A 14,846-nucleotide genomic window follows, 5' to 3' on the forward strand; every position below is an offset into this window, starting at 1 on the left:
GACAATGCCTTTCATTTTATGGATAAAGAATCAGGACCTGAAACATAAAGAAATGAAGCTGATGTTAAAACAGATCCATAGACCCAGCCACTTACAATTATGCAGATGTACGTGAGGAAATGCCACAGATTGCCAGCAAACCAGAAGCTGGGAAGAGTCAAGGAAGGATTCCCCTGCAGGTTACAAAGGGAACATGTGCTTGCTGACACCTTGATCTTTCAGCCTCCAGCACTGTGAGGCAATGAATTTGCCTTGTTTTAAGCCATCTAGTTTGTTGTACTTCATTATGGTAGCCCCAGGAATCAAATACAGAGAGTAGGAAGAGGGAAAATCACAAGTCTCCGTAATCCCCTATTGGCTGATGACACCTTTGTGGCACCTTTGAGAATGTGCCTCTCGATTTCCCAGTACAATGAGTCCAATTGACCCGTGGCTCCAATGCCAGGCTCTGATCCATTGTTGAGTTTGTACCAGCCACACTGCCCACGCTCCAATGACTGGACACTTCCAGGCAACTTTGCTGTGAGCATTTCCTTCATCTCCCTAATTTCCTTTGTGAACTGGGAAATGGGTAGGGATGGGACTGCGGTGACACCTAGCACCCTAGACCGACACTGAGAATACGATGGAGCCTGCTTCCCTCCTTCCTTTTTCCAAACGTCACACAGATTTCTCTTGTCCTAACCCAGAACCACACAGGGAAGGGGATTCTGCTAAATATATCTCCCACCTAGCTGAAGGGCCACGATACAAATCAACATTGTTTGTCCTCTGCGTTGTTTCTGCAGAGAAGCTAGTTCAATGTCTTGCTTGGGCATATATTCCTGACTGTGGTGTTCTGGTAAAACGCAGGGGACAGGAAGGGCTATAGCCCATAGCATGACCCGAGAGCCATTCCCCTAATCTCTTAGTTGGGGGCAGAACTTCATCCATGACCCCACTCTGCTACAGGCTCCAGAGTCAAGATTCTGGTCCTTTCAATGTTTCTGGACAATGGTTCTCTGATTTCTTGTGGCCATCAGCGGGTTAGTGACCCAACTATAACAGACAAAGGTGGGAGATTAGGGGTGTGTCCAGTTCCTCTAACAGGCTACAGACGGTCTTCCCTTTGTCAGCCTGGAGCCTTTTCCTCCTGTTCTCCTGACTACCTGGCCCCTTAGCTCTGGGATTTGGAGGTTCTCAGTGGCAAATGACTCTCACCATTACCCCAAGAGGGCTCTGAGTTGTCTTCCTCCCTCCCTTTTGTAAAGCCAGAGACTAGTCCTCCATTTGTTTTCCTACTTCCAAAATTTTGTGGCCTTTTTTTGTTTGCAAGTGCCAATTTTCATCCACGGTGGTTTCTCTTGTTCTCATTATCCTCGTCAGTTAAACTTAATTATTTTCTTATCATTTCAGTTGTGTCTTGGCAAGAAGTAGTGATCAATATGTATATGCAGCCCACTATTTTAAACACAAGATTTTTCCATTTACTCTTCGCACCCAGGCCCCAGCCTTGTTTCCCACCACCCAGGGGACTCTGGCACGAGTTTCCACTAACCTCCAATTCCCAGATCAGGAGACTCTTTCTAGTCCTCATCTTGCTTAAATATTCTGTAGTACCCAGTGCTGCCCATAGCCACTGCCTACTCCGGCCTGGTGGACATTCTGTTCTGTTCTGGGCCTCCTGAAAACTCCCTGATGGCTCTCTCTGTCCTCTTTGCTGGCTTCTCCTTTCCTCTCTCTTTCCTTGGTATTCTTTAGAGCTTTATCTTTGCTCCTCTTTTCACTACACCCTTACCATGGTTTCAATGACCATGTCTACACAGGCAATTCTCAAATCTCTACCTTCATTTGTGTTAGGGCGAGACTCCTTGTTGCAGGAAATAGAAACCTGGTTCACATTTGCTTAGGGCTGAAAGGGGCTCATTTATGTAATTGAGGGCTCAACCAAGGTGCTCCAAAGTGATACCTGCATGGACACTTGTTTCTCTCTGCATCTCTCCGCTCTGTCTTCCTCCACAGTGTCCTTGGTCTCACATGGCCACTGTCTACATAGCGACAAGTTAGCGACTGGATGCTCCAGGATCCCATGGTCTGCCCGTCTCAATATCCTGGGCATATATTGTGGAGGAAGGAGGGTATCTCTCATCCCCACAGCCATAGCAAGGTTCTTGGGAGTATGTGGCTTTGCCAGACCTGCCTGTGAGCTCTTCTCTGGGCCCTGGTAGAAGGGGTGGGAGTTTGCCTTGCCCGAACCAAAGGGGCTCAACAGGCAGGGTTGCCATGGCATTAGAGAGAGGAGGAGTGGGTCCACAAAAGAGAAGTGGGCCAGGGCAGGGCTGGAGAGGGGAAGGAAGGATGGTTGCATTCATTCCGACAGTTTGATTGCCCAGGGCTGTCATCCTGGCTCTTTAGGCCCCTTATCTGTGTCTGTAAAATGAGGAGGCTGGACTCCCAAGGCCCTACAGCTACTATAATCTTTATTTTAATTCTATGAATAATGGATACATAAAGTAGAACCTTGTAAAGGTGCCTCTGGGCACAGTCTGAGGGCAGTAGAGCATGATGGTTGAGAGCAAGAGCTCTGGATTCAGACTGCCTGGGTTCTGCATTTGGCCATCACCTCGGGGTGGGATTTGTGGGGGTATGCTCTCCGCAGTCTCACCGGATGCCACGTGCAGAGAGCCTTGCACTGGGTTTTATGTTGTGCTGTCACTGTCCTGAGATTCAGGATCATTTTATCTTTGAGCTTAAGTTTAACAGGTGAAGCCCGACAAGACATTGTCGGAGCACGCACGTGAGTACAGAAGATGAGTGCAGTGTCAGTGTCCATTGCTCCTTGCCAGCTTCTGCCCCTCTAGGGTTTTGCAATGGCCCCAGGAGTGCAGAGTTCTGGTGGGCCCACAATATCCGGGAGATCAGTGAGACCCAAAGTGCATGTCAGGTAAACCCATTATGTCTGTGACTGACTTTCTGTTTGCACTTGGACTTGTTCTGAATGCAGAGAGAAGGCAGTGGCATTCTAAGATAGGTGAATGGCCGGGAACCCTACTTTGTCCTGCTATATATTATTTCTCTGTATTAGCCCCCCAGTCTGTGCTGCCAATGATGGCATGGAAGGAAAAAGAACCATAATTCCTTTTCCTTTCAGTCCTTCCTTACTCATCTAGCAAGCCAAAGGTAGAGAGTGTTAGTAGAATGTGCACTTCTCAGGTGAAGTAAAATCACCTGAGTTAATTTTGTGCAGGGTTTCTGCTGTTCTGGGAAGAGCAAGACACATATAGAAGCTACAAAATAACACACTGCATAATTTCAGTGATTTTGCATGAGTTAAATGTTCTTATGTTTGCCTTTAAAACTGATAAATTGCACAATATAAAAATAAATGATCCAATCCATACTTATAACCTAAAGATAACATTTTCTTTGCTTAGAATGATGTAAAATAGCAAATAAGAATTCATAGCAAAGTGGGGAAAGACTGAGGAAGAGAGGCAAAAGCTTCTCTTGTATTTGTATTTCAGTACCGTTAATGGCATTTTTCTCTTGCTGTTGAAACGAGAGACCCCACATTTTCATTTTGCACTGGGCCCCACAAATTATGTAGCTGACCCTGCATCAGCAAATTATTTGACTCTCAGTGTCTCTGTTTCCTTGTTTGTAAACTGGGCACAATAACAATGTCTTCATCCCTAGACTGATTGCAGGATGAACAGGGCTTGATATTCAGCAATCCCTCCACAAACGTTAACTTCCATTATACAGATGAACTAGTGTGGAGTGAATCTGTATGATACTTGGAGATCAATTTTAAATTTCCCCCTCTTTTGACTTGATGTTAACCACATCAGGTAGCTGATTTCCTCTTTTCTGATACGGCTGTAATTTGAATATTTCACCACAATCTGTTAATGGGCTCGCTTAGTTTACTGCTTAGATAATGTTATTGGAAGTAGTCAGCAGAATACCTTAAAGTGAAGGAAAACATTTCAGGAGAGAACAGTGTGCACCAAACTTTTTTGATTCCAAATAAAAGCTGAAGGGAGGATTAAGCTATTGTTTCCGCCAAAGAACCCGAAGAGCATGTTTTCCACTTCCTGACAACAGATGGCGATATCGCTAAGCAAATGGAGGACATTGTCCCTGCTTGGAGAAATTCTGCGATCAAGGGTGAGGAGGGAAGCAAAGCTATAAACAACATATGGAAAACAATGAATATTTTAATTAGCTGTTAATAACTGAATATCGAATCCTTGTCTTCCGCCTAACTCACAACAGTGTTATGACAGCTAATTAATAAGTGATTGTAAAGGAAATGATTAATTATTTACAGTAATAATTAGAATGGCTTACATGCTTGTAATCATAAAACAGTTTTCAAAAGTAGATGGATCCCAAGCAAATATCGTTCTGCTGTTGCAGGGAAATTGTGGTGCCCTTTTGGGATGATTTCTATTTTATTCCACACTGTCTGGATTTATTAAACAGGTACCATTACGCATTTGTTCCATCAAGTTTCATTCTAGCCATGGAATAGAAAATCACGTATGTGTATTTTTTCTTTTTTTTGAAGTAACTCCTGTCATACTTATTTAAAATTATGTACATGAGGGGAAATGTGAAAGCTTCCACGTGTCTCTTCGAAAGATATCAACCATAGAACAAACCAAAACAAAATCCTGGACCAGAAAAATAAAGCCTTCCCCTAGAGTCTCTGTTTCTAGTGCCTGATTCTCATATATAAAAACAAAACTAAAAAGCAAGTGTAGAAGTCCAAGCTTCTCCTCCTCCTTCTCATTCCATATTTCAGATCTCTTTGAACTGCCTCATGTCTTCAGGATATAATGAAATCCCTTGCTCTGGAAGGAAGCCACAAAAGATAGATTTCAAGACCTTTCCTTTCCTCTCTGCTAGTAGCAAAGCTAATGCAGTTTACTTATTAGATGAATCACCATGGATACTGATACACTCAAGCCAAGTCTACCCGAGTGAGGGGAATTGGAGAATTGAGGCAATTATCCTCATAATTTAAATAAACAGCATCCCCTCGTTTTTGTTTTGGTTACCTGAATTTTTCAGGTGAATGTCTAATTTTAGTCTGGAATTACAAGAGCTGGCTCCTGCCTTAACTCTCTGATTAAATTAGCTAGCAGAGCTTGGGGCTTCTTTGCTGGGAAGCACTATAAGAACATGTACCCTGGGCAAACGTATTCCTCTACTCTCTGTTTTATAATCCCAAGCATTTCTGTCTGGCCTTTGGATAAACAAGGGCATTAGCTCAGGTCTAGGAAGAGATATTTCTGGAGGGTAGGCAACATTCAGGGCTGCAAATGGTTGCTCAGAGAGACCAGATCTTTTCCATCAGACAAAGACATTCATAATACCATGTCCTTCCTGACAATATGGCCCCCAACATGTCGTGCACGGACCACGTGTTTCTCTCCTGGCCCCAGTCCAAGCCATAACCTGTACCGGCACTTCCAATCAGGATTTTACGGCTGGTCTTGGCTGCCTCTCCTAATCCTGTCTTCTCAGGCTGCATCCCAACTTTGCCAGTGTGAACCCCCCCATCTCATGACCGCTACCTCAGTGCCGATGAGTATTCTTGGGAGTGCTAGGGGAGAGGAGTTTTGTAAGTGTAAGGCATAACTGTATTTCTAAGTAACATGGCAACATATGATTGTGATTTAATATCCATATTCAGTGTCTTAATTCTTTAGCACCTCTTGTCTTTAAGCCACTATTGTTAGAGTTCAAAGAGAATCCTGGTGGTGGTTAATGCCATAGTGACCCACGATGGAGCCCCAGATGACCCTGATCTGCATTTCTTTTTGTATTGTGCATTTTCGAAGACTGAGTCTCTGCTGTGGGCCATCCTTTATTTTGCTCTGTGACTCAGCACTGAGGATTCCTATGGCTATCTCATCTCTTAATTTCTTCCCTCCACTCACCAGTGGGAGATGGATGTGGGGCATGTGCAGAGGCTGGGATTCTTTCTGATTGGTCAGTAATCTTGCAGGTGCAGGGGCTATAGGATATAAATATATAAATGGACACTGGCAGCTGATGGACCTGTGACTGACTCTCATTCCTTCACTTTGCTGTTGTTTCCTTTGTGACTCTATCTCATCTCCCCTGAACTTCCATTTTTGTTTCTGTGAAACAAGGATAATTACAGAGATCTTGCAGAATAGTGATTGGAAATAACTTCTGTGAAGTGTCTGGCATAAGGTACATGTTTAATAATGGTAGCCATTCTTAGAATTGCTCTTTGTGCCACAGGAGCACAGACAGTTTTATTTATTACTGCTAGGTTTCATTCTTCTTTGTTCACCTTATCACGGCTTTATCCATCAGTACTTACGTTCTGAAAACATAATGGGAACCCAACACTGTAGGGAGCGCAGATGACACGTGCGGCGGTGGCTCTGCCTCTAATGAATTGCTCTCTTGTTAAGAAAAGGCATGAACAGAGTAATAATAATAGCGTCAATAATAATCAGAGCTAATATAGATTGAGGATTTTACTCTGTATCACGCTTTGTGCTAAATGCTTTACAAATTGGATCTCATTGCATCGTCACAATAATCCATTAAATGAACACTCTTATTGTCACTCCTGCTTTCCTGAAGAGGAAAAATGGGCCCAGAGAGGTTAGGGGACTTGCCCAAGGTCAAGATTACACAGCTAAGGGTGGTAGAACCAGCACTTAAACTCAGGCCATCTGACTCCAGAACTTGAGCCTTTAACGTTTCTACTTACTTGTTCTGTGGGCAGTATGAAGTGGTGAAAACAAAGAACAGTATACTTCCCAAGAATGGAGAGGCCATCATAGGATAGAAGGCAACCAGGAGATTTTTTGGAAGGGGGGGACCTTAAAAAGTAGTAGTTACTGATAAAATGTAACAGGCACAGGAAGGGGAATGAGAAGCTCCCCCTATGAAACTGCGTGTCCATCATTTTTCTGTTTGAGTTGATGCCAGGGCCCAAATCTTCCCAAGTGATTCAGTCCTGGTGGAGGTGTCCCCGGATCCTACGATCTCATTTCTCTTACATCAATCTTTAAGACTTCATGGTTCAAAAATCAAGGGGTTTTGGTGCTGGAAGGGATGCCAAGAGTCACATTGCGAACTCCAGAGAGAGGGTATGAGTTGCCCAAGATGATATAGCTGGCCCAGCTAGAACTCAGGCCTCTTCACTGACATACTGGTCCTCTTTTCACTTGCCCCGTGGGCCCCTGACTGTTTTTGACAACAGGGTCGGGGATGTAAGGTTTTACCAAACTTCTGCTAGCTCTGTTTCAAGTGCTGAGTGTGTGGCCTTATTGAATACACACGTCTTCCCCAGATACTTTCTTCCCTTAATCAGGGAGGGTAGGTATTTACCCAAAGACATTATTGGCCAGTCTGCATCCCCCTCACCAAAATGCCTAGAACGGAACACAATATGCTGAGGGCCCGCTTTCTCCCACGAGGAAGTCAGGCTTCCCCCCAAACTGGAAGCAAGAGTGTTCACACTCAAAATCGGAGGGTTTGATTAGATTTCAGAGTTGGCCATACACCCTCTTCCTGCCACCTGCTATATTATGTGTTCAGCCAGACACTCTTGTTTGAAAACAATGTCTTTATTTAAAACAAAAATTCGAGCCTGGTTAGACAAATGCATAAACAGGTATTCAATGGTGATTGCGAGTAACTTCTTCGAAGAGGCAGCCTCTGCCCGTTGTCAGCTGGTCCCTGCTGAGTTGTTTGATGCATTCACTGCATTTTATATTACTTAATGTGCCTTATGTATCTGCCAATAAATCTGAAATACAGGTCACAGAATATGCAGCTCAAGGAAATCCATAAAAGTAGTAGAGAGAGGCTTCACCAACTGCATCAGATTGCTAAAAGCTGAGGTCATTTCCTCTTGCTAAAAATGTAGAGCTTCATAAATTATTTTTATCACCTCCAGAGCCAAGCAAACAGTTTTGCACAGATGCCAAAGGGGTTTCATTGCTTTTTTTTTCTCTTTAAGCTGAAAACATTTTTCTCAGTCCTTCTGCAAAATGATTGTGTGTGGGTTTTTTTTTTTAAACACATCCTGGCATATTGCATGTAGATCTAGGAACCAAAACACAATTGCATCTGGTCAGGGTCTTCAGTCAAAGTGACGCCAAATACCTGAGCTCAGAAGAGGGTTCCAACCTAGGTTTAATTACTCCCTGTGGTTGGGGGTTGACGCTGTTTCCTTTAATACATTTTTAAGGAGATGTTATGTACGCAGACACAGTAAAAATGAGCAGCGAACATGCAGTGAGGAACTTTATAGAAAACACTACTGAATTAACTTACAGTACATTTGTTAAACATGAGCACCTCTAATAATGACATTTCATTTAACAATGCCCTTTGTCTTTACAGTTCATCACTTACCTATTTCGGTAATGAACTGCAGTCATACCATTCTGATTTTCTCCTAATGTAAAGGCTCAGCTCACTTCACTGCCAGTGAAGCATGATGCTATTATTCTGTTCCTGGCTTAGGAAAAAAGCTATAGAATATATCACAATTCTAATTGGCTAACAACTATTAAACTCTACGATTGTTAAGGGCACCCAGTGATTCTGTTTGGCTTTTGATGGGGATAAGTAAAATAAAGAAAGAGAAATGGTTTGAAAAAAAAAAAAGAGGTTAGTGTGTATACTTTATGAGCAGTAACCCAAGTCTCCGTTGAAAAAATATGAGCACACATTATATTTAATAGCTCAAATGTTATCTTAATTCTTTATCAACAATTCATGCAGATAGCTTAATACCAAATATTTTAGTTAGGATTAACAATCTGTGAAACAGAAGGTTTAGCAAATGAGAGATGGAATTTGTTCTACCTGCAGTCACAAGCAGAGGCAAATGCAAGCTGCTGGAAAGCTGGGTCGTGCAGGAGACATTCTTTTTCTGCCAAGCAAATGCAAGCAGATTCGGAAAATATTATGTCTCTTGTAGCCCTGATTTATCCTTTCTACGGAAGGTAATGAAGCCTGTGTCCAAACTTCTTTTTGTCCCTTTTGCAAAGCTTTGCTGAGGATGAAAGATAGGTGCCTCCCCTGTTTTCCTTTTTCCACGTGGCAGAGTCCCCTAAGGCATCTGCCCCCCTCTCCTTTCTGAACTCACCAAAACATCTCATTAGTAAAGGCAAGATTCAGCTCCCCATCATCTTTCCCCAGCTGAGGCAAAGCTGCACAATTTACAATAGATCTTTGGAAAACTGCTTTTTACCGAGTGTGGCTGCATCTATAGATCTCTCTCAATTACCCACAGTAAATTTAGGCATTGTACAAGAGCAAATTTTACAGTCCATGAAGAGATGAAGTGAAATCTAGATGAAATTCATTGTGACAGATTCCCAGTTAGTGCTCTGATGTGTCTGTATTACAGAAGATAGACATTCTATTAGCATGGAAGCTCCCATAATGGACTGTGAATCATCTCAGGTAATAGAGATGCCAAGCAGAATGACTGAAAAGCACTATTGAATTCCATTAGAGCTCTTTGTTTTTAAATCAGTCATTTCTCGTGAATAACCAACTATACACTTCTTGACCCTATCTCCGAGTGATAATTGTGGACTAATATTACAATACATTAATCTGAGTTACTGTGTGATTCCCATTTCAGTTGCAGGCTGATTCGGGGTTTCCTAAAATGCCAGGGCCCTTTCCTTTGGACATTGGAACTTCTATCGCAAACTGGCAGCTTTGGAAATGGCCTGTTCCACGATCCCCTGTTTTGGTCTGTTTCGACATCACTGGGATCGTTCCTCACGGTCAGAGTGTATGCAAAGATGTTGTATTGTGACCCTGTGACTTTCTGCCCCTTTTTCCTTTAAGGATATCCCCTGCACCAGGTCACCCATCCTGGGCAAAACAATTAGCACAGAGGTAAGCCTGTAAGGAAACCATTTTAAGTAATCCAGATTAGCGAGGTTTTTTTTGTTTTGTTTTGTTTTTCATCTTAAGTGGGTAGCCAACCGTTGGGAAAATAAAGAAACCACATTCTACTGCGCAAACAGCCCCACCTCATTTATCAATCAAGTATGATTGATCAGACTTAGTAATTACTTGGATAATTAGGACCAGGTTTCAGTTTGTGTAGGACTCTGAAGGCTTTGGATGCCTGTGTAATTACCACTTGTACAGTAGACCAAGTTGCGTGATTTATTCTGTTCAATTATAATATAAACACGGAGCACTTAGAATAGATAGCCCGAACACCACACATTTCTTAATCCACTGCATTTGATACAAACACTGGAGCTTGTCATGAAGCAAAGCTCTCCCTGACCAACAGTTCTGAGGTTTGCATCTATACATGACCAACAAAAATAAGTCTCTCCTCGCGCCTCATGCCTCCCACCTGATTTACAAGGTAGGGGAGAGGTAATTTGGAAAGGGGACCGTGGTATCCAGAGGGTGGCAATGCCAGCTGAGTTGCTTTGAGATTCTCCCATACATCTCCTGGGGAACAACTTTAAAGAGAGTCGACTTTACATCTTCTGTCTACGATCCTCTATTCTCACATCAGGATGAACAACATTATCCTCATCGCAGGAGGACCCGAGCCCAGCGCCTCAACACGAGGCTCTCTCCTTAATGTTGTAATGACAGGTGTAAGATTAACTTTGTTAGGTGTCTAGCCACTCATGCAAACTAAATTAAATTAATGGAACAAATTTCTCTCATAATTAAGATAAAAATTCATGTCAGCTGTAACCTTGCTGTACACTAATTATATACAAATGATTTATCATCTGCTTCGCCCAGAATATTAATCCTTACCTCATTGATAACTGCAGCCAGTGTTAAGAGATGAGAGTTGATTAACTATGACAGATTGGGCAACCACAGCCCTCGGTGCCGGCACAACCAGTGAGACCAATAACACTCAAGTAGCTCTCCGGGTTGAAAATGCATTCCCATGGAAACAGATGCATGCTTAATGAAGGATACTGAGATTATTTTCAATAATGACTGATATTGGAACAGTGGGCAGAGCTGATCAATAACAATTAACCACTTAGGCTGCTAAAGACATGGTTAGAGAAAGCAGGTTATTTACACATTAGTAGAACCTTATTCGAAAACGAGTACTCCATAATGTCTCTATGCTGTGCCGTTTCTCTTTTTTCCTGCCTCGGAGGGGTTCCATGGTTGAGAGATGGTAATGTGCCAAGAGCCCTCCTGTCGCCTCTTAGCGCCTGCTTATGAAATGAGTGATTGATGTTGCCAGCGGTTCTTTGGATGCTCTCAAGATAGCTGCCAAATGTATCAAGGAAGGTCCAAAAGCAACTGTGACCATGAAACTCATACTGCTTTGTAGGGATTTGGTTTGGTGGAAAACTTTACTGCCAAGGCGTAACTCAATTGTACAGAAAATTCTTTTGATCTTTCATTGTATGCTCTTTTATTTAATTTTAAAGAGTCCAAGACGAGTTGTGCAGATATTTGAGGAAACCTTCTGCTTTGGACTCCTCTGTCACACTGGCTGGAAAGAGCTTTAATAACAGAAATTTAATAATAGATAAGGCTTTCAAAGCTATTTGGAAATTTGCACTTTTATTTTGTATTAATTTGAATCACCCCAGGAGTCGAGATCTTGTAATGCTAATTACTAATATAGACTCCCAGAATCCCTGCCCTGACAGTCAGCTTGGAGAAATCCCAACTCCCTGGGCCAAAAAGTGTTAATAAAAAGTGATTAGCTACTTAGGCCAAGTCCTATTATAATAATGCATTATATTTCCCTTGAATGGGTTACGTGCATTCTCATTTCTCTGAATGAAGAAAATGGTTGAGGGAGATGAAAATCGGGCGTTTTAGCTGGCATTGTGACCAAAAGAATCCAGCTTTAAAAAAAAAATAGGAGAGAATGCTTCTTTCTCCACACTTCTTAAATTTTGACTCTAGATCTGTAAATGCAAATAAACAGAAACATACTCTACATATTTGCTGGTGTAGCTCATCTATTTCTCCCGTTATGCGGACCGACCTAGATTTGAACTGATTCTAGCAGTGAACCCCAGCTCCAACATGCTATGTGTGTGTATTAGAAGTTTTAAGTACATAAAAGAGGGTAGCAATCTTGCCCTTTCCCCCTGTGGGACAGACATGCCCCGCTTAAATCTTCAGCCACGGAAAAGCTGTAGCTGGGAGTCCACATGGATGCTAATGAATTTGGAACAACATTTATGTGGCTGAACAAAAGTGGATCCCAAACACCCCAAGTCAAGCGCAGCAAACAAGAAATAGGCTGACACATTTCTATCAGGAAGGCAGCCAGAACGTCAAACTCTTGAATGATATTGGGCGATCTCAGCTCTGTTTTATCATCTCCGTAAATAAATCTGGAGATGATAAACAACTATAAATACCTGTAAAGATCGCTCCATAAAAATCAAATAAAAAGCATACACCCTCCCCACATCTCTCCCATCTCATTGCCCCCTTTCCTAATGAACCTTTTGCTAAATCTCCTGGTGGAGATAGAACTACATTTAACACAAAGGTAGTGAGAGTAATAGTATATTTCCTACCTACAGGAACTAGAACCTTCAGGAAGGAAAAAAAAAAAAAAAGCAAGAAACAAACGTAGCATTCTTAGGGTACAGGCTCATTATTTTATTTAGCTGTCTTGATTGGACTTTCTGTGTACTGTCTTTCCAAAAACAGCACGACCTTACCCCAGTGCTTTGGACGTCTTCAGTTTTTACTACAACTGAAAACACTTATACCCCTATACCCAGGCTGGCAATGTAGTAGAGGCAATTACGCTATCCCTATCGCCTGAACAACACAATTATTGGGAAGATAATAAGATTATCCAGGCTTTTGCTTCTTAAAATTATACTGAGGCACACGGGCTGACTCCTGTTTCTTATGCATTCATCTTTAAAACAAATAAGGGAAGTAAAAATGTGCCGCTAAGCTAATGAGGACCGTGAGACAGAGCCATAGATACATTTTCTCACTTGCCTAATGAGCAAAGTGACAGACAGTGAAACAGTTCACACTTGAGTAATTCCCTAGTCATCAGCAACTGCAGAGGGGCCCCTCCTTCTGGAGCTTTGGAGGGGGGTGGTCGGGACATGTAATAAATTGACCCTGGCTCTGCCGGCCGGAATAAGTTATCACAAAGAGAGAGGTCTTGGGGTACACTCCCTGAGGAAATCTAACCAGGAAAAAAAAAAAAAAAAGAGTCCATTAAAGGCATCTCCAGCCATACATTCAATTAGAATTAAATTAAAACAATGGAAAAAAGAATCACCTTCTCCTCACCCAGCCAGCTGCCTGAAGGCGGTTGGATGGCTAGGATCTGGAAGATAGTGACGTCTCCCCCCACCCCCACCCCCTGACCAAGGTCTGAACACTGCTTTTACATGGTCATAAGCACGTTTCATTTTTGGCGAGAGTGGGCAAGGCAGGAGAGGGTAGGTATGGTATAGTCTAGGGGTGGTGTGTGTGTGTGTGTGTGCGCGCGCGTGTGTGAGAAAGAGAGTAAAAAATAATCTTTTTACTGACTAGTTTGGGGCCTCTGTGAAGTCCATGGGGAAGGGGGTGCTGAAAGCCACCAGTTTTCCTGTTGGCTTGTTGAAAGGAAAGGAACTACAACTTGGTTCATACCGACTCTGGGCCAGGTCCTCTTTATCCTTATTTTATCCTCATGCTGAAGGGGAGTAAGTGGGACCTGTGATGTTTTAGCCAAGCGAACAAACTGAGGCCCCCACACCACCGTGGAGCCATTTGCTGAAGCTCATATGGCCACTAATGGAAGCAGTGAGATTCAAATTTTAGTCTACCCGGCTCCACAGCCCACACTCTTTCCACTCAGAAGAATCTTATCGGTCCCCTCACGAGAACGCTGATAAATGAGGTAGAGTTTGAGAGAGAAGCCAACCAGAGAAATGTAGTGGGGAGCACAAAGTCTTTCTAAGCCATTAAAACTTCGTGTCTAGGGGCGCCTGGGTGGCTCAGTGGGTTAAAGCCTCTGCCTTTGGCTCAGGTCATGGTCCCAGGGTCCTGGGATTGAGCCCCACATCGGGCTTTCTGCTCAGCAGGGAGCCTGCTTCCTCCTCTCTCTGCCTGCTTCTCTGCCTGCTTGTGATCTCTGTCAAATAAAGAGATAAAATCTTAAAAAAAAAAAAACCAACCTCATGTCTAGAAAAATAATTCTTTGACCTGTGGATTGAGACTTAAAATTCTTTCACTTAAATGATTGTATTTACTTCATAGAGGCAGTCGCCACGTTATGGAGAGTGAAACAGAGGTCCAGAGACTCTGGAAACCAGCCACAGGTCACTCAGCCAGGGGGTGATGAAGCCGGGTCCAGACCAAGTTCCCCAGGCTCTTTTCAGGACATTCCACCCACTGGTCTGCCTCCACATAGAACACGAAGGTTGGTGGACACGCTAGGACTACCTAAAGCTGACACAGCGTGATAGGAACATACAATGTCCTGCAAATGGTGGTAAAAACTTTCTATTACTTATATATGTTTTTAAAGATCTTATTTATTTATTTGAAAGAGAGAGTGAGCAAGAGAGAAAACACAAGCAGCGGTAGTAGCAGAGGCAGAGGGAGAAGCAGGTTCCCCACTGAACAGGGAGCCTGACACGGGACTCGATCCTACAACCCTGGAATCGTGACCTGAGCTGAAGGCAGATGCTTAACTGACTGAGCCACCCAGGTGTCTTCTTGCTTTTATTTTTATTTGTTGAGAATTATTGGTAAGGAAGCAGTACGTAAGGAGTTCCACCTTGTTTGTGTAAGATTAGCTGTCATAAATTTAAGAGACTGTATTCTTTAAAAAGAAAAAGACAGGAGGGCTA

This window comes from Mustela erminea, chromosome 8 (genome assembly GCF_009829155.1).
Source record: "Mustela erminea isolate mMusErm1 chromosome 8, mMusErm1.Pri, whole genome shotgun sequence".
NCBI lineage: Eukaryota > Metazoa > Chordata > Mammalia > Carnivora > Mustelidae > Mustela > Mustela erminea.